This window comes from Marmota flaviventris, chromosome 14, assembly GCF_047511675.1.
Source record: "Marmota flaviventris isolate mMarFla1 chromosome 14, mMarFla1.hap1, whole genome shotgun sequence".
Classification (NCBI taxonomy): Eukaryota; Metazoa; Chordata; class Mammalia; order Rodentia; family Sciuridae; genus Marmota; species Marmota flaviventris.
In genome coordinates, this window is record NC_092511.1 from 2,475,205 (window position 1) to 2,494,194 (window position 18,990).

Genomic DNA, 18,990 nt, shown 5'->3' on the forward strand with positions numbered 1-18,990 from the left:
TCCAACAAGTCAGTATCAAGAAAACAAATGATTCAATAAAGAAGGCATGAACTTAAACAGACATATCTCAAAAGAAGACATACAAGTGGCCAACAGGTATATGAAAAGCCACTTGTGTATCAAAGGTATATCACTAATCTTAGGGGAAGTTCAAAGTAACCTACAGGGTGTATCTCCTCACATCTGATTGAATGACTGTCATCAAAATGACAAGGTACAAGAGTTGGTGGAAATGAGTTAAAAGGAAACCCTTGGAGACTGAGTGGGGAAGTAAATTAATGCAGGTGTCATGGAGTTGGTATGGAAAACAGGAGGTGCCAAAAAAAATGGAACCACAACTACCATATGTTCCAGCAGTCCAGCTACTTGGCCTATATGCAAAGGAAATGAAGTAAATATGTTGAAGAGACATCTGTGTGCCCATGTCCTTTCCTGCATCATTCACCACAGCCAAGATCTGGACTCACCTAAGTGTGCATCAACAAGTGTGGTATTTGCACAAGGGAATACTATATAGCCTTCAAAAAGAAGGGAATTCTGTCATTTGCTGCAGCAAGCATGCATCTGGAAGATGTTTTTGCATGAAGTGAAACAAGCCAGGTGCACAAAGACGTATGCTGCTTGTCCTCAGTTGCATATAGAATCTGAAAAAGCAGATTCATAGAAGCAGAGAGTAGAACGGTAATTACCAGAGCTGGAGGAGGGCTGGGGAGATGTTGAGGAAATGACACAAGATTTCAGTTTGACAGGAAGAAAAGTTCAAGAGACCCATTGCACATCTTAAAGGTCATAGTGACAGTGTGTTGTATTCTTGGTAAGAGAACAGATGCTCAGTGTTCTCAGCACAAACAGCAAGTAGAGGAACTAGTGTTCATGTTAATCACCTTGATTCAACCATGCCACCATGTATGCATGTTGTACCACAAACGTGCAATTTGTATTTGTCCATTAATTTTTTGAAATTAAGAAAGAAATATTATGAAGTATTTTCTTCCTATTTCGTTTGCATCTGTCTGAGTAGGAATATGTGCAGTCTGGGTTTTGAACTTTGTTCAGATGTTAGCAAATTGGAATTGGCCGATAGAATCAGAACTGAGTAAAGTAGGTTAACAGTCTTAAATGATCACTGCCCTGAGACCAAATTCTTCCCAGAAAAGCAGAACCTTCTTCCAAGTTTATAATCAAAGGAAAAGTAAATATAGAAATGAAACAGACTGAGATCAAAATATTAACTGTATTTTTTAAGTGGAATTGAAAGTCAGGGCTTAAATCTAGGCCATGAGGACTGTCTAATATTTCGGTGCTGCCCCTTCCCCTAGAAATATTTCTGTTTCCTCCACCAAAGCTCCAGGCCTCCCCTGTGGGTGAGGAGACGTGGAGTTGGGACCCCGGCATGCGCCCCTGCCTTCTTCCCGCCTCACCACGGCCTCAGCCCCTCCTCCCTCTGCAGAGCACCAAGAAGACAGGCCAGGAGGTGCCCCTGTAAATGCCTGGGCTTTCCAACTCTCTGGACGTCTTCAAGTCCCCGCTGTTAAGGGAGAACTTCAAGTGTTGGTGCTTCCCCGTGACTCTCCGCTTCTCTCAGGAGCTCCTGTGGAGCAGCAGAGGAGGACCCTCGGCAGGTTTGTGGCCTTCCAGGAGAAAGACAAACCTGGTATTTGGAGTAACTGCAGAGTTATGGGGGAGTGGGAGAGGCCATGCAGAGGAACCTCCTACACCCCACTGCCACAACTAAGGAACTGGCACCAGAACATCATCATGAACCAATCCAGCCCCACGCTCACCCTGTTTTTAACATAGAATCATGAGGGCCAGAGCCAGTCGTGCTAAGAGGACAGCCTGACCCTGGCATGAATCTGAGGTCACTTTACTAAAATAGGTGGCTCCCTCTGGCTTCAGGGCCAGAGAGCTGGAGAGGCCAAGACCCAGGCAGCCTGCTGGGTTTGGAACCCAAAGTAAAGCAGAGCCTTCCCTTTTTCCACACCACGGAGGGATCTGAGGACATGTAGGTGATGTCACTGTAATCAGAAAACTCAGTGCTTCTGCTTCTAGAAGCCACTAGGCACCAGGGGCGTTGCCTTCCCCAGAGCCTGATAAATGGGTTTCCCCTCTAAATCAACCATCTTGGGCCACAGAGGCAACAAGGAACCTGCCATCACTCAGTGAGTTCCACAGCCCAGTGCTCCCGGGGCCTGATCAGGAAGCATGGCAACATGCCAGGGCCCCTGTGCTGCCAGCCATCCAAGCCACAGAGCCACCACCAACCTTTGAGGGCAATCACTTTCCTGCTTTTCTTTGTTATTCTACCACCTCAGCATGTATCTTAAAAATGTTTGGTTCAATTTGATGGTGTTTTTAAAACTTCATCTGAAATAAGTAATCAGGAAGTCCCTTGTTGTGTCGGAGTTCTTTTACAGGACAGTGTACCAGGCACATACAGAAGTCTTCCTCAGATCATCTCTTTCACTGCTGTGTCATATTCCGTCAGGTAAAGCATTCATGCTTACTTACCCACTTCACCTGTTAGTTTGCAACTTACTGCTGTTCTGTATTCATGCATTTAGGCATCACCTAGGAGTGAAAACATTGGATCATGAGCAACAGGTGACTTGAATTTCACACTGTCCCCTGAAGTGATCCTATTTGCTTAAGGCTCACAGTGGTGTTAAGGCCAAGATTGGCACATTTGCTCTGACACATCTTGTGATTTTGATTCATTTTAACCATCCTCAGTGGTATGTACTAGGATCTAATAAGTCCTTGGAAGAATACATCCTGGGCCAAAGTCCGTTGTCCATCTTCATGGACAGGCAGCTTCAGTGCAGGAAGCCCTGGGCGAGCTGCTCTGGTGGAACAAGGGGCCCGGTGATGAGCTGCGCTCTGCGCAGCCAGGATGGGGCAGAGGTCCTCACTGTGTCGGCGTGGCGTCCCGGATCCAGAGAAGCCCTCGGGGAGCCACTGCTAATGCACCCTGGAGGGGAGCACCGACAGAGAGGTTCAGAAGGCCACGGGAAGGCTGGGGTCGTGGTGGGGGACTAACCGGCACAGAGACATGGGACTGCGGGGAGTCGGGACAGGACCAGGGAAAGCAATTTACACAGAGCAAGGAGGAAAGGGGTTTCCAGGCAGGGTGGCCAGGAAGGCCGGCCCAGTGTCCATGCTACCAGGTAGGCTCAGGGCTCATTTACAGGAGCCAGTCGAGGGGAAGGTGAATTGGCTCCCAGAGAGAGGGGCTGGGGACACAGATCAGTTGGTAGAGTGCTTGCCTCACATGCACAAGGCCCTGGGTTCAATCCCCATCACCACACATCATCATCATCATCATCATCATCATCATCATCATCATAATGATAATGATAATAAATGGGAAGAGAGGTTCTTGGACAGAATATGTGGACACCCAAAATAAGCATAACCTTTCTGTGATCTTGTCAGCATATGTCTGTCTGTTCCAACAAACTATTTGCAACAAGGAAAATCTAACCCGTACCTGTGAAGGTCATTTGGAATCTTACATGGAAATCTTGTTTTGTTTTTAGGTAGTATTAATTGTCCACATGAAAAAAAAAATTTAGATGTCTGTATCAATTGCTTTCAAAATTATCAGAAAGGATAGAATGCTCTGTCTCATTAGATGGAAGAACATTTCCATCATTGAAAACATGAAAAGTGTGTTTTAAGGGTGTGGGATCTATATCTTAGCTAAAGTTTAATCCTTTGTTATTGCTACATCTGCTTTTTTGGCCTATCTGGCTGTTGAGGGAAGGTTCATTAATTTTTCAATATCAAATGATGTACTAGCGGGGGTAGAAGAATGTATGTGTCAAATTATTTCTCAGACAAAATCCTGGAAGAGCAGAAGCCAGGATTGATGTGGATAAAACAGCAAAAAAAGGTAAATAAGGAAAGATGCTCTCATTTTCCCCTAAGCATTAATTGATTGGCTCAGGGCGTTTATAATTGCAAACTAGTGTGCAGTGATGTGCTGGTTTGTGCACAGCATGTTTTTAAATTTTGGAACTTTAATTTCATCCTTGGAAAAGCCTTGGGAAAGTCACATAACTATTTTCTATAACTTGCCCCATCTGCACAACCAGAACGATTCTCATAATTCACTGGGATATAATTAATTTTTGGATCTGTACCAATAGAGACAGTTACAATATAGAATATGATAATTTAGGGTTTATAGCACCTGCCACTAAAGAAAAAATTGTTTGTTTGATATATATATATATATATATATATATATATATATATATATATATATATATAATGATATATATGTACACACGTATATATATATAAATCTGAAAGTTTCTGAGAATCCCTTTCCCACATGGTGCACTAGCTCCCCCTTGTCCATGGTTTCACTCTGAGATTTTAGTTATGTACTGTCAACCGCAGTCTGGAAACATTAAATGTAAAATTCCAACAGAGAGAAATTTTTAAATTGTGTGCCATTCTGAGTAGCTGCCCTGCTGTGCCCTGCCCAGAAGGTGAATAGTCCCCGAGTCCCGTGAGCACCCTATATGTGCTGCTGGCCGTTATCTGTCAGTAACCAGTGTTACTGACTAGTAACCAGTCAGTGCTCTTAAACTACCTGTCACAGTTTTGCACTGCTTGTATTCAAGTGGCACTTATTTTACTCCATCACATCTGCAAAGCACGAGAGTAGTGATGGTGGTGATTTGGATATGTCACAGAGAAGCTGCAAAGCCCTTCGTTTATGTGAAATGGAGAACATTCTGAGAGGAGAGAGAAGAAATATATGCTGAGGTCGCTAAGATTTATAATGCAGTAGAGAGAAAGACCACATTTTCATAACTTGCATGAAAGTGTACTGGTGGAACTGTTGTACTTTATTTAAATTGTTGTTGCTCTCTAACAGAGAAATTATGGACTAAACTTTACCATGGGTGTGTCTATACAAAAAAAAAAAAAAAAAAAACAAACAATATGTCCAGGGCTTGGTACTGTCAGGCCCCTACTGGGTATCCTGGAATGTCCCAGCCGAGGGGACACCCTGTCCTACAGTCATAACGGCAGAGTGTGTCACATCCGGTCCGTCACAGAGAAATGATTAGCTTGCAATCCCAGCCAGATGGATGACCTTGGTGGACAGCTGTTGCATTGGTGGACTTCACAGCCGCTCATCACAGCCTGTGTGGGTGTCCATCATGAAGTCTTTGGCCTGAGCACTGTGGGAGGCTGGGCAGGGAAGCCGGTGCTGTGGGGAGCCTTCTGTGCACCGTGGCATCTTTACCACCGTCCCGGGCCTCTACCTGGACCTGACAGGTGCCAGTAGAACCCTCTCCTCCTCTGCTGCTCCACTCAGGACCCTCTTTGGGAAGCGTGCCTCAGGGCACACAGCCTTGTCCCTGGCCTGCACACAGCCTTTCTGTCCACGACCTCTGGCCTTGTCCACTTCAGAACAGAAGCTGCATCCCTGGAGAATGTCTCGGTGGACAACCTGAACTCAGTAAATAAACCCCTCATCCTGTTTGTAAATCTAGAGCCTGTTTTAAAACCTGGCACACAACTGTCAATCATTTCCTTTTGAATGAATACACAAGCAAAATCAGATTCAGGGATTTACATTTCTGGTAGCAAAAGATAGGTTTTCTGCCTCTTCATGCCAACAGCATTATATATGTATTTATTGATGTGTATGTAATTGCAATTATATATGACTTCTTTCTGGGAGCAATTATAATGCAATCCATCTTTTTAACATCTCAAGTATTTATCACCATGCCAGTACCATACTGGTATGAATGTCCTGAGTGATTTTAGAAAAAGTCTAGAATCAAATGTATAAACATTGTTTTAACAATTTTCCCAAGGAGGAATCTTTAATTTGTCTCTCCAAGAGTGTTCATCAGATACAGACTAGGAAGCCAAGTTAGTAGCACATACGTGATCAAAGTCAGGCTCTAGTCAACTGTCAATTTCCATGTAAGGACCCACTTCAAACTGATGGAATGACAGAACAGAAAGAGAAAGAAATGACAGCTCTCAGAACAGCTCAGGTCTGAAGGAGGTGCCTCAGACTGTAGCCCCTGGTGCCAGGAGGGCAGCTGTGCCTGGTGTGGTGCCTCAGACTGTAGCCCCTGGGTGCTACAGGTTCCTGAAACTGTTTAATATTTTTGGAATTATTTTCCTTTGATATACCCATTATTGTATCAAGTCCATTTAAAATGTTTTTCTTTTATTATTGATTTTTTAAATTTCTAAAACTTTTTTTTCCATTTTTCTTGATATCTTCTCCCTTAATTTTATTAACAATGTTTCCTAAATTAATATTGTTTCAACCTTGTCCTAGTTCATTTCCTTCTACAAGGAAACAAACAATAGTTGATTTCATGACTTTGTTTGATAATCCCCACATCTCACCATTGGTGTTTGTCAAATGATTGCATTTTACACACACTGAGATGTTTGTGATTCTTTGTATGCCCAGTGCCTTTAGGTCATACTCTGTACATTTTGGATTTTCTATTATAAACTATAGGTGTTGTATGGGGCTGGTATTTTTGATCTAGTGGACAATCATCGGCTCAGTTTCGGCCACAAGTTCTGGCTCACTCCTATGGGCTGTGGCTCCAAGGTTGAGCTCAGCTTTTGAAGCCTTTTTGGGACACCCCAGCCATTTCTCATGGTGAGCCACCCAAAGTTGCATCTAGAACCTGACAGAATACCTTTCCTTAGCTCATCCTCAAGCCCTGCTCTATGGATCAGGCCCACAATCCCTGCAGGAGCTTAGGGATAGGAGCAATGTCGAGAGTTGTGACCCCAAGCCCCTCACTTCTGTAATCTCCCTGGGTCTTAACTTACCAAGGCTCCCTTTCTGCCCCCTCTTCCTGAAACCAGGGCTCTTGGTACCCTGCTGGGTCCTACTTCCTGCGACAGCACTGACATGTGTCTTTAGGCAATGGGACATGAGGTGCACACACCACTCTCCAGACCCTCACCCTCCAATAGGAAATTGTTTCCCTAGAGCTTCAGAGCCTCCCGCACCACAGCAGCTATCCCTGCCCAGCAGCCAGGCCCCACTGCCCACAGCTGCGGTCTCCTCCTGCAGCTCTGCTTCCCCATTCGTGCCCACATCCAGGTCCCTGGAGGTCTTATTCCAGGTTGGAAACCCCAAGAAAAAAAGCCAGATGCAAAACTCACCCCAAGCCCTTTGGTGCATTAACCCACCCTTCTTTGCTCTGCTTGCTGCTGTTCAGTTTGCAGAGTCCGCAAAGAAATGGTTCAGGGTCTCTTTCCAAGTTTAGAAGAGCATTCAGGGGGACAGAGCAGGCAGGGCGAACCTCCTGTTTCTTTTCCAGAATCTGAGGCAGAAATCACTTCTGAGAAGGTGTCATGCTCAGTGAATGCTAAGTATGTACATTCTTTATCAAACGCAAACCTAGCCAGTGGGAGTGACTAGCAATTAGCACACACGTTTCATGAGGTACAAAGTCAGATACATTGTTTAGCAAAATGTTATTCAGGTTGAAACACTATGAGGCATAGTAAATCAGATTTCCTTATATCTTTAGAAAGGAAAAGCTAAACAGTTATATATAATTTTAATCCTTTCAAAAATAAAGTCACTAATAGAGACATTGAAATTATATTCTTAGTTTTTACTTAGTCTCACTTTAAAATTTTTCCACATTATTTGTTCACTTTTTTTTTTTGGGGGGGGGTGGTACTGGGGATTGAATTTAGGGGCACTTGGCCACTGAGCCACATCCCCAGCCCTATTTTGTGTTTTATTTAGAGACAGGGTCTCACTGAGTTGCTTAGAGGCTTGCTTATGCTGAGGCTGGCTTTGAACCCACAATCCTTTGCCTCAGCCTCCTGAGTCTCTGGGATTGTAGGCGTGCCCCGCCGTGCCCGGTCCACATTATTTGTTCATACTGTTATATTTTATCAGTCATTTAGGCATAACCATAAGTAATAAACATTTTAAAGATTTTGGAACCATGATTTTTATTCTTGCTTTGTACAGAATCTATATTCTTTTAGTCAGAAAATAGGAACTGTGCAGATGTGTATGTGGTTACTTTTTCTTGCCTCCCAAGAAATATAATGTCAAAGTTATCAGTAACTTAAAATATATAGCATGAACTAGAATTTTAGTATTTATATACTCCACTTATATGATGTAATTTTACCTAATTTATATTGTCATATTTTGATACAGAAAAAATTAATTCATTTTAAATATTTCTAAAGTTTTTACAGAATATGCACTAGAGGTTAGAGACTAAAAATAGTTGTTAGTAAGTTTCCATTTTTCCAATTCTTACACACATTTGCACAGTGAAGGAACACAATCCATTCAAACCCAGATATCACACTATCACCTGTGACATTCTTTTCTCATGAAAATTTAAATTCAATATTTTAATCTGTATTTTTCGAATAACATCAGATTTTATTTGTGTGTATTGACATTTAAACACATTATATTTTTATCAGACTACTTAAAAACTCAAGCGAAGAACTCTTGCAATGCCAACAGTTTTGCAAGGTCTGCATGAGAGTATGTATACAGTTTTGGAAAAGCATAAATATCCAGAATTCTCTTAATTAGTCCCTCTGAGAATTGTTACAACAAATGAGAGTGTATAACCTTCCTCTCCCAGGTGTGGTTTAGCGGCATCCGCAGAATGCTGCAGCTATGCTGGGGGTGTCTGAAAGGAGGCATGAGGAGCCATTGGGTTATACTCGGGAGGTGAAGGCAGGGGGCTTAAATAAATGCTCTGTGAACAGGGAGAGCATCATGAAGGTGGGCACCCCAACTCTATCTGCTTACTTTTGCCCTTTTCGGGACTCATTCATTGCATTTCTGTTTAACGGCAATTTGTATTTTTCACTGAATAGAAATCAGTGTGGAAACTGAAACGGCATGAACTCTCGTGCCCTATGGAGCACCGCATCTATGCCTTTTATTTTTAAAAGCAAACTCCAGTTCAAGGAGCCTGCAGTGCAAATTTAATGATCCACTCTTCACGTTCCTAATCCCTCTCAGGCGCTCTCTGATGGGAAGCAAAAGCAGTACATTTGTGAAAATTCGATTTGCTCCTTTAACCTTTCCCTCGGGTGTGCAGCCTGTCTGAGAAGTGGGGGCAGGAGCTGGGGAGTGGACGCGTGCTGCGTGGGCTGGGCAGGAGGGCCCAGAGCTGGCTGAAGTGACAGGGACGGTCTGCCTATGTGGACCTGCCCCATCAGTGCAAGGGTTGCGAAGTTGATTGGTGGTTTCCATGACAGCCAGTCATAATTTGGGCCTCCCGCAGCAGGAATTTTAAAGGTGAAATTATTTTTAAAATTACTGAGTTTTCCATTCCACACTTATCTCCTCACATATTGGCTGTTAGAATGTGGAGATTGCTTCTTCATGAAAACAATATTGCAGATGCTTTCCCACAGGACTGTTAGCATGCCGAATTTTATGCACACAAATTCCTCAGGGATTTTTTTTCCAATCCACATCTGGATAGAATTGAATTCTAAAATGATTGCCTTGTTGCTGATACTTTTTTTTTTCCTTATTTTTTCCCTTTACTGTTTTACAAAGGTAGGGAATGCTTTTTATTTACAAAGAGAATGAAGTAGACAAAGTCTATTGAAATATTGAAATGGAAGTGTTTTCAACAAATCTGGCATTTTCATACATTCTTGTGGCTACTCTGAATCCACGTCCTGTGTGAGATCAAGCCAGCCTGCCCCCAGCTCCTCCTAAGTCTTATGAACTGTAACATTTTCTTAATCAGCAATATAAACACAGCATCCATAGAATGTTAGTGGGCACAAAAGCCTGACAAGGATATATATTGTGATTTTTTCCAGATATTTTATATAACAGAAAGAATAAAGAACACTAAAACCATAATCTTAGAAATTATTTACAAGAAGGCCGAGACAAAATACTATGTGAATTCTATGTGATCTGAATCAGAGTTTGTTAAACAATAGTCTATATGTTTCAGAATCAGCCTGGAACCTGGGGAGAGCGAGCTGAACTGCTGTTGCAGGTGGAACTCTCTAACCTTCAGAGCAGATCCTCCATAAGTATGCATTTATTCTGAGACCTCAGACTTTGGACAAAGGAGACAGTTGGTTTTGCAAGTAATCCTCTATGTGCCCCTTGGATTTTCTTTAATTTCTAAAATTTGGGTTCAACACTGAGTCCTAGAGCAAGAGATGACACTAAGAGGTCCTAAAGAGATCAGTTATTCATGCAAAGGGAATAATGAAGAACGCATACTTACATCAGATAAAATAAATTTTAAGACAAAAGCAATAAAATAAACAAGGAAAGTCATTTTATAATAAGAAGGAATTGATTCAAAAAAGGAGACAAAAATTTTCAATATATACATATTCAAAATCAGAGTACCCATCTAAAAAAAGGAAATGTTAATAAGTGTAAAGGAAGAGATTGAGTCCTATTCAATAATTGTGGAGGACCTAAACCAGACTTTAATCAATGTGCAGATTATCCATGCAAAAAAAATCAATAAAATAACAGAATTAATTTGCATTTCTTCTAAAAACTGCATGATATACTTTCTTCTCAATAGCACATGGAATGGTATCCAGGATAGATGTTATGATAGTCCACAAAACAAAACTCTAAAGTTCTCAAAGAATTGAAATCCTATCAAGCGTGTTTTTAGATGACAAAACCAGAAATACTTTGGAAACTATTCAAGTCACAGAAATTAAGTATCTTAACTTTGAAGTTGATTAAGGAAGAAATCAGGACGGAAATGAAAACACTTCTTGAAATAAAGTGAAATGGGAGCACAGCACCCATAACGTAGAGACAGGAAAAGCGATGGCAATAGGTAGTTGGTAGCACTGGAAGCTTATGACCAAAGCAGAAGGTCTCAAATAGGCAACCTGCCACTGCGTCTCAGGGGAGGAGGGAGACAAGTACTGACTGATCATGGGTTTGTAGAAGGAAATACATGATAAGGATCAGAGTAGAAATAAATGAAATAGAGACTAAAAAGCAATGCAAAAAATCAATAAAATAAAGATCTGCTTTTTCCAAAAGATAAAGAATATTGACATATCTTTAGCCTGATTATATAAGAAAAAATAGAAGACTCAAATCAATGAAATCAAAGACGACAAGGGAGACCTCACAATTGTCACCACACAAATATAAAATAAATGATTAGAGACTATCATGAACAACTGTAAATAAATAGCCAAGAAGAAATGGAGAATTTTCATAAACCACAGAAAGAACCAATCAAAAAGAAATAGAAACCCTGAATAGAAAATAATATATATGACCTTGAATCAGTAGCCAAAAGTCACCCATTGAAGAAAAGTCCAGACCAGAGGGCTTCACCACTGAGTTCAATCACGTGCAATTGACAACAATTTTTCTTAGGTTATTCCAAAAATTTGGAGAGACGGCAATTGTTCCAACTCCTTCTAGAAGGGAAGCATTACACTGATACCAACTCTGGACAAGGACACCACCACCACCACCACCAAAAACCTACAGGCCACTGTCCTGACAGACACAGAGCCAAACTTCTTAAATAAGGCACCTGCAGTCTGAGCTGCACAGTGCATTAGGACTATCATTCCCCATGATCAGGTGCAGCTCACCCCAGGGATGCAAAGAGGGCAACATATGCAAGTCAATTAAAGTGTACACCTGGTCAGCAGAAGGAAGGACAAAAACCTATAATCATCTTAATGGATGCAGGATAGTCATTTGGTAAAATTCAGCATCCTTGCATGATCAAACCTCTGAACTAATGAGATATAGACGTGATGCACCTGAGAAGAGTGCAGGTCACCCTCCACAAGCCAACACCTCACAACCCTGAAAGGGGGAATGTGGAAGCATCCTAAGAGCAGAGCAAAGCCAGCAGGTCTACTCTCTCCACTTGCATTTGGTACAGCACAGGAAGCCCTACACTGCTGTTTTGATTTTCATATTAGGTGTTAATGAAGGGATGTTCAGAGCTGTATGATTAGATTATGGGAGGTGTGACCTTATTGGATTAAACCACACCATGGGTTATTCATTTGAAAGGACTTTTCTCCTGGGTGGTAACCATAGACAGGTGGGACAATACTGGAGGGGGTGGTCACTGGGGATGTCCTGGAAACTCTGTCTTCTCTGTAGCCCCTTCCTCTCTCTCTCTGTTTCTGGTCAGCATGAGCTGAGTAGTGCTCCCGGGCTGAGCTTTTCCACCATGATGTTCTGCCTAACCTTAGGCTCAGAGCAGTAGAACCAGCTGACCATGTACTAAGCCTCTGAAACCAGGAGCTAAAATAGACTTTTCCTCCTCTAGATTGTTCTTCTTGGGAAATTTGGCCATGGAGAGGAAAAGCTAATTAACACAACCAAGAAATCAGTCAAGAAAGAAAGAAAGGGCATCTAGAATGGAAAAGAGAAAGTGAAATATTAACTTTGTTTGTAGATGACATGATCTCATATGAAAAAGTTCAAATACTCCATCAAAAATACTCTTATAACTAATAAGTGAAATTGACTGTTGTAAAATACAAAATATATAAAAATAATACCTTTAAAAATTCTAATAGCACACTATCTGAACAAAAACTCATTTTGAAAACCTACAAACACATTTATCAAAGGAGGTGAATAATCTCTACAGTGAGAACTTTGAAACACTGAGAAAGAAACTGAGAAGGACACAAATGGAAAGAGATCACATAAATGGAATGGATGTCTCCGTATTGTTAAAATGTCCAAAATAAAGTGATCTACAGACTCAGGAAACCTTTATAAATATAACAATAACATCATTTATAGAACTAGAAAAACAATTCTAAAGTTTTTTTCTGGAATCATAAAAATCCTGAATAAGCACAGCTGTCTTCAGCAACAAGAACAAAGCAGGAGGTGTTGCTCTACCTGACCTCAAAACATGCTGCAAAGCTGTCCTGACCGAGCATCAGTGAGTTGGTGTAAAATTAGACGTGGGGACAGGAGCAGAATGGAGAACCTAGAGGTAACCAAAAACCTATAGCCATCTATTAATAATGAAAATGCAAACAGCACGCATTAGAGAAAGTCTTTTCAGTTAATGTTGCTGGAAAAGTTTTCCATCCACCTAGAGAAGAATGAAACTAGCCCCTGATTCTCACCAGTGGGGGAAAAGAATCATCTCTACGTGGATTAAAGGCTTCAGTGGATAAAATATTTGCAAACTATACATCTAACAAAGGGTTAATATTGAAAAATATTCTGAAACCTCAAAAGAAAAAAAACTGAAAAAGCTCAATTAAAAGAATGAGTAATGTTTTGGATTTCTCTAATTGCTGGAGATGTTGAACATTTTTTATATATTTGTTGTAAATTATATTTCTTCTTCTGTGAAGTGTCCATTCAGTTCCCTAGCCCCTTTATTGATTGATTGGATTATTTGCTTTTTTAGTGTTAAGTTTTTGTATTCTTTATGTATTTTGGAGATTAATACTCTGCGGTGATTGTGGTAAAGATTTTCTCCAGTTGTGTAGGCTCTTATCTCTAGCAATTAGAGAAATGCAAATCAAACCTACTCTAAGATTTCATCTCACTCTAGTCAAAATGGTGATTATCAAGAATACAAGCAACAATAAGTATTGGCAAGGATGTGCGGAAAAGGCACACTCATACGTTGCTGGTGGGACTGCAAACTGGTGCAACCATTATGGAAAACAGTATGGAGATTCCTCAGAAAACTTGGAATGGAATCACCATTTGACCAAGCTATCCCATTCCTCAGTTTATATCCAAGGTCTTAAAATCAGCATACTGTAATAAGGCAGCCACATCAATGTTTATAACAGCTCAAATCACAATAGCCAAACTATAGAACCAACCTAGATGCTCTTCAACAGATGAATGGATAAAGAAAATGTGGCATATATGCACAATCCTTAAAAACAAAGGCTAAATGTTTTCTCTGATATGCAGATGTTAATTCACAATAAGGGGGGCAGCTATGAAAAATAGCTACTTTGGATTAGGAAGAGGGGAGTGAAGGGAGAGGAGAGGGTATGGGGTAGGAAGGATAGTGGAATGAATTAAATATAATTACCTTATGTACATCTGTGATTACATGACCAGTTTGAATCTACAACCAGAAGAATGAGAAGTTATAGTCCATTATGTATAATGTTTCAAAATACATTCTACTGTTATGTATAACTAATTAGAACAAATAAAAATATTAAAATGAGCAGTGTGCCTAAATAGCTAAATAGATGTTCCTTAAAAGAACATATACAAATGGACAATAAGTTTATGGAAATAATAAAGGTCACCATCACTAATCATCAGGTACCTGCAAATCAAACCCACAATGAGACATTGCCTCACTCCATTAAAAATGCCTATTGTCAAAAAGACTTAAGGTAGCAGGGTTACTGAGGATGTGTAGAAACGATAAGCCCTGTGCACTGTGGGTGGAATTGTAAATTACTACAGCCAATATGAAAAAGAGGTTTTTCCTCTACACTTAAAATTAGAACTACCGTATGATCCAGCAATCCCACTCTTGAGTATACAGCCAAAGAAAATGAAGTTGAAAAGACATCTGCAGGTCTATGTTAACTGTAGTACTATTCACAAAAGCCAAGAAGTGGAAACAACCCAGGTGTCCATCAACTTATGGATACATAAGAAAATTCTGCTAAAATGTAGTAGTATTAAGCAATGATGAACAACACAATTCTGTCATTCATGACAACATGGCTGGAATGAGACCATTTTGCTATGTGAAATTAGCCTGGCAAAGGAAAACAAATATTTCATGATTTCACTCATACATGAAATCTTCAAGTATTGATTTCAAGTAAGTCCAGAGTGAAATGGTAGATACCAGAGGCTGAGAGAGTAAGCAAGAATGGGCAGTAGAGGTGGTTGATAGGTAATACATTACAGTTAGGTAAGGTAAGAGTGCTGGTGTGCTATTCATGGCAGGGTGCTTATTGATAATGATAATGAACTGTACATACCAAAAAGCTAGAAGAAAGGATTTAAACATTTTCACCAACAAGAATGATAAATCTTTGAGGAGATAGATACATTTTCCATAATTTAACATTATACAATATATACATGGACTGAAGCATCACGTGGCACTGCATACATATATACAATTTTTATGTATATATGTCAACTAAGATAAATTTAAATAATAAAACTAAAAAATATGTTCTAAGAACCATATGGAAATTAAAACAAAAATAGTTACAGATTAAAAGTCAACAAAAGTAGTAAAATAATTAAAAGAGGACAGAAAAATATAAAAAGGAAAGGAAATGACAGGTGGGTGCAACAGGGAGCATAGGACTGTGCTAGACTTCAATTCAGGCAGGTCAACCATTGTATAAATGGAGTGAAGTAAACACCTCAACTAAAATCAGATTTGGATAACAGGTTGGGTAACAAAGTGAGCTTCAGTTGCATGCTACATACAGGGATGCACCACATTATAAACACAGCTAGTTTTACAGAAAATGGTGGAAGTAGATGTACTAAACCAACAGCACTGAAAAAAAAAATTAAAACTAAAAAGGAAAAATATGTTAATAATGTATTAATGTTTAACAAAGTAATATTAAAGAATTTATCACCAGGATAGAATATAATGATAAGCACATGAAGCAAAAACCAATGCAACTATAAGCAAAAATAAATAAATCCAAATTTATGCTTATAGATATGAATATTCACTCTCAACTATAGCTAGAACAGTTAGTCAGAAAATCTGTAAAATTATAAATGACCCAAATAACTCTATCAGTTTACTCGACGTGATGTTTATAAGATACTGCACTCAAGGTAGCAAAGTAGACATTATTTCATGTGCACATGAGACATTTACCAAGCTGGATTATTTCTGGAGCTGTGAAAATTAAATATATGATTAAATGAGTTTGTAAAGAATTAATTTGAAATAATCCAATTATTGTATGATATATTTTCCTAGACCACTTAATTAAATCAGAAGTCAATAACCAAATGATATATTGTTATCCCCCAAACCTGAAAAATACAAAACTGCTGAATTACCTCCTTGGTTAAGAAAAATAACCAAGGGGATATTAAAAATAATTTTGAATTAGATGAAAGTGAAAACATACGATATCATCATTCCTGATCTGCTGCTAAATCTTTATTTAGAAGGATATTTATAGCACTCCATGGTTATTTTAAAATATGAAACATATCAAATCAATTTACTTATGTTCCACTTCAAATAAGTAGACAACAGAGGCAAAGGAGGTGATGCTAAGCCAAAAGCAAATAGAATTAGAAAAATAAGAATGACAGCAGCATAATTTTTTTAAAAAAAAAGAACAGAAGAAGTAGAGAGAAAAATCATTGGAAATTATTTTGACTTACTGAAAAGATCAATATAATTCAAAAATCTTTAGCTACAGTGAGCAGGAATAAATGAATTAAAACAAATTATCAATATTAGGCAACTGAGAGATGATATCAATGCATATTTTCTGGACAGTTAAATGGTAAATAAAGGGATATCCTTAATAGCCTTTTAACTTGAAAATTTCACACAAAACCTGAATAGTCCATATCTTTTAAAGAAGTATAATTAAATTTGTACTTTAAAGCTTTTCTATTTACTTACTCAGGTGACATCCATATTAATTTTATCAGACACTTAAGGAAAATAAATAATACTAATATATAAATATATATGCTGAAAATTGTAGAAGCACCATTACTTTTCAACTCACTTTAAGGCCAGTACTTACTTAAAACTAAAAAAGGCAAAGAGAGACCCAGGGAAAGAAAACAACAAAACATGGATGGATCTTCAGTGTTAAAACCATGTAGCATGCATCCTAGGAATGCACAGATGGTTCAACATCCATAAGCCAATAAATGAAATCCACTATATTAACAAACTGGAAGAGGAAAATTAGAAAACACCAATTATCTCATTAAATGCAAAGCAAATCATTTAGCAGAATTCAATATTCTGTCCATATAAACTTCAGATACCAAGTTTCTCAACCAGACAGGGAGAACTTATGAAATTCTTACAATTACTTGGGTATTTAATGCTCAAAAATGAAGTATGTTTCCCCTAAGATCAGGAACAAAATAAGAATATTGTTTATGACAATTTTTATTCAACTTTTATTGGACATAACTAGTGCAATAAGACAAGAAAAAAAAAAAAGAAATACAGATTAAAAGGAAGAAACCTGAATTCCCTCTATTGTTTTTTGTTTGTGAGGGTCTCTATTTCTTTTCCACTTTTGAATGAATAATTGAATGAATGCTAAAAGGACATCTCCAGACAGAAGTAAAATGATATGTCAGAAATTTGGTTCTACATAAAGAAGTGACAAACACCAGAAGGCAAATAAATAAAGTACAAACCAATTGATTATGCAGTTTTTCCTCTTCTCAAATTGACTGAATGGAAAAGGAAATAATAGGAGTGATCTGTTGGGATGGCTAGTAATGGATATGTGAAACAAATGGCTGTGATGTTATAGAGATCGGGGTTGAACTGAGAATGCTATTTTGTAAATTACCCGAACTATATTGTGAACCTTAAGAAAAACACTAAAATAATTTGGAAAAAAACCCACAATTGATATATTAAGAGATAAGAGAGAGTTAATTCACATAAAATATTCAACTAAAACACAGATAAGTCAAGGGAAGATTTTTGAAAATGAAAGAAGAAATTGGAAACAGGTGCAACAAATCTACAGCTGATACAAAGGATAAAACTGATAACCATAGTATTATGAACCATGTCTGTACTCTATTCAAAACAGAGTTTTTCAAAGTATATAAAAATATTAAATCTATTTATCTGTTGTATATGAGAAATCTACTTTAATACAGACATAGAAATAAAAAGAAAGGAGTAGAAAAAGACTTGCCGGGCCAAATCTAAATAAAAATGGCTGGAGTAGTCACGTTAATCTCACCACAAGAGTCTGCATGATGAGGAAAATCATCAAACAGAATATTCTGAAAAAATTATGCAAAAAAAAGATGGACACTACATCATGGCACAGGGACCAATTTTCTAAAACTATGTATCAGTTCTTAGCATGAATGTATCTAACAGCAGAATCCAAATATGTGAGACAAAAAGCTATAGTTGCAAGGAGAAATGGACAGATCCACTATTGTGGTTGGAGATGTCAACACTCTTTTCCAGTTGTTGATACAGGCCATAAACAGGAAATCCATAAGGATTTATTTAAATAGCACAGTAACATCAATTGCTTGATTTAATTGACATAGAGAGTACTCAATCCAATAACTGCAAAATATGCATTCTGCTCAAGCTCACACAGAACAACGACTAATAATGATATTTAAAAAAAAAACTAAATAAATTTGAAAGAATAGAAGTCAAACAAAATAGGAAAGTTTTGGAATCAAATTGGAAATTGACAACAAGAAGACAGCTGCGACATCCAAATGTTGGGAGATTAAACAAAATACTTGTAATAAAACATGAATCAAGAAAGAAGTCTTAAATGAATTTTCCTAATTGTAACTAAGTAAGAATAAAAATGTAACTTAAAAGTTTTGTAGATGCAATGAAGTAGAGCCTAGCATGAAATTTATAGTATTAAGTGTATGCACAAGAAAAATATGACAAAATCAAAAGGCAAGGCATTATCTCTATTTTTTGGTATTTGCTTAGAGTTGCTTTGTGGCATAAAGATATGGTCTATTTTAGAAAAGGATCATGTGCTGCTGAGAAGAAAATGTATTTAGTCATAGATGGATGAAATATTCTCTATATCTGTTAAATTGATTTTGAATTATATCTTTTACTTCTAAAGCTTCTTTATTTAGATTTGGTTTGGAGGATCTGTCCAGTGGTGAGAGAGGTTTGTCAAAGTCACCCAGAATTATTATGTTGTGGTCTAGGTAATTCATGAAATTGAGAAGGGTTTGTTTGATGCACATAGATGCTCCATTGTTTTGGTCATAAATAT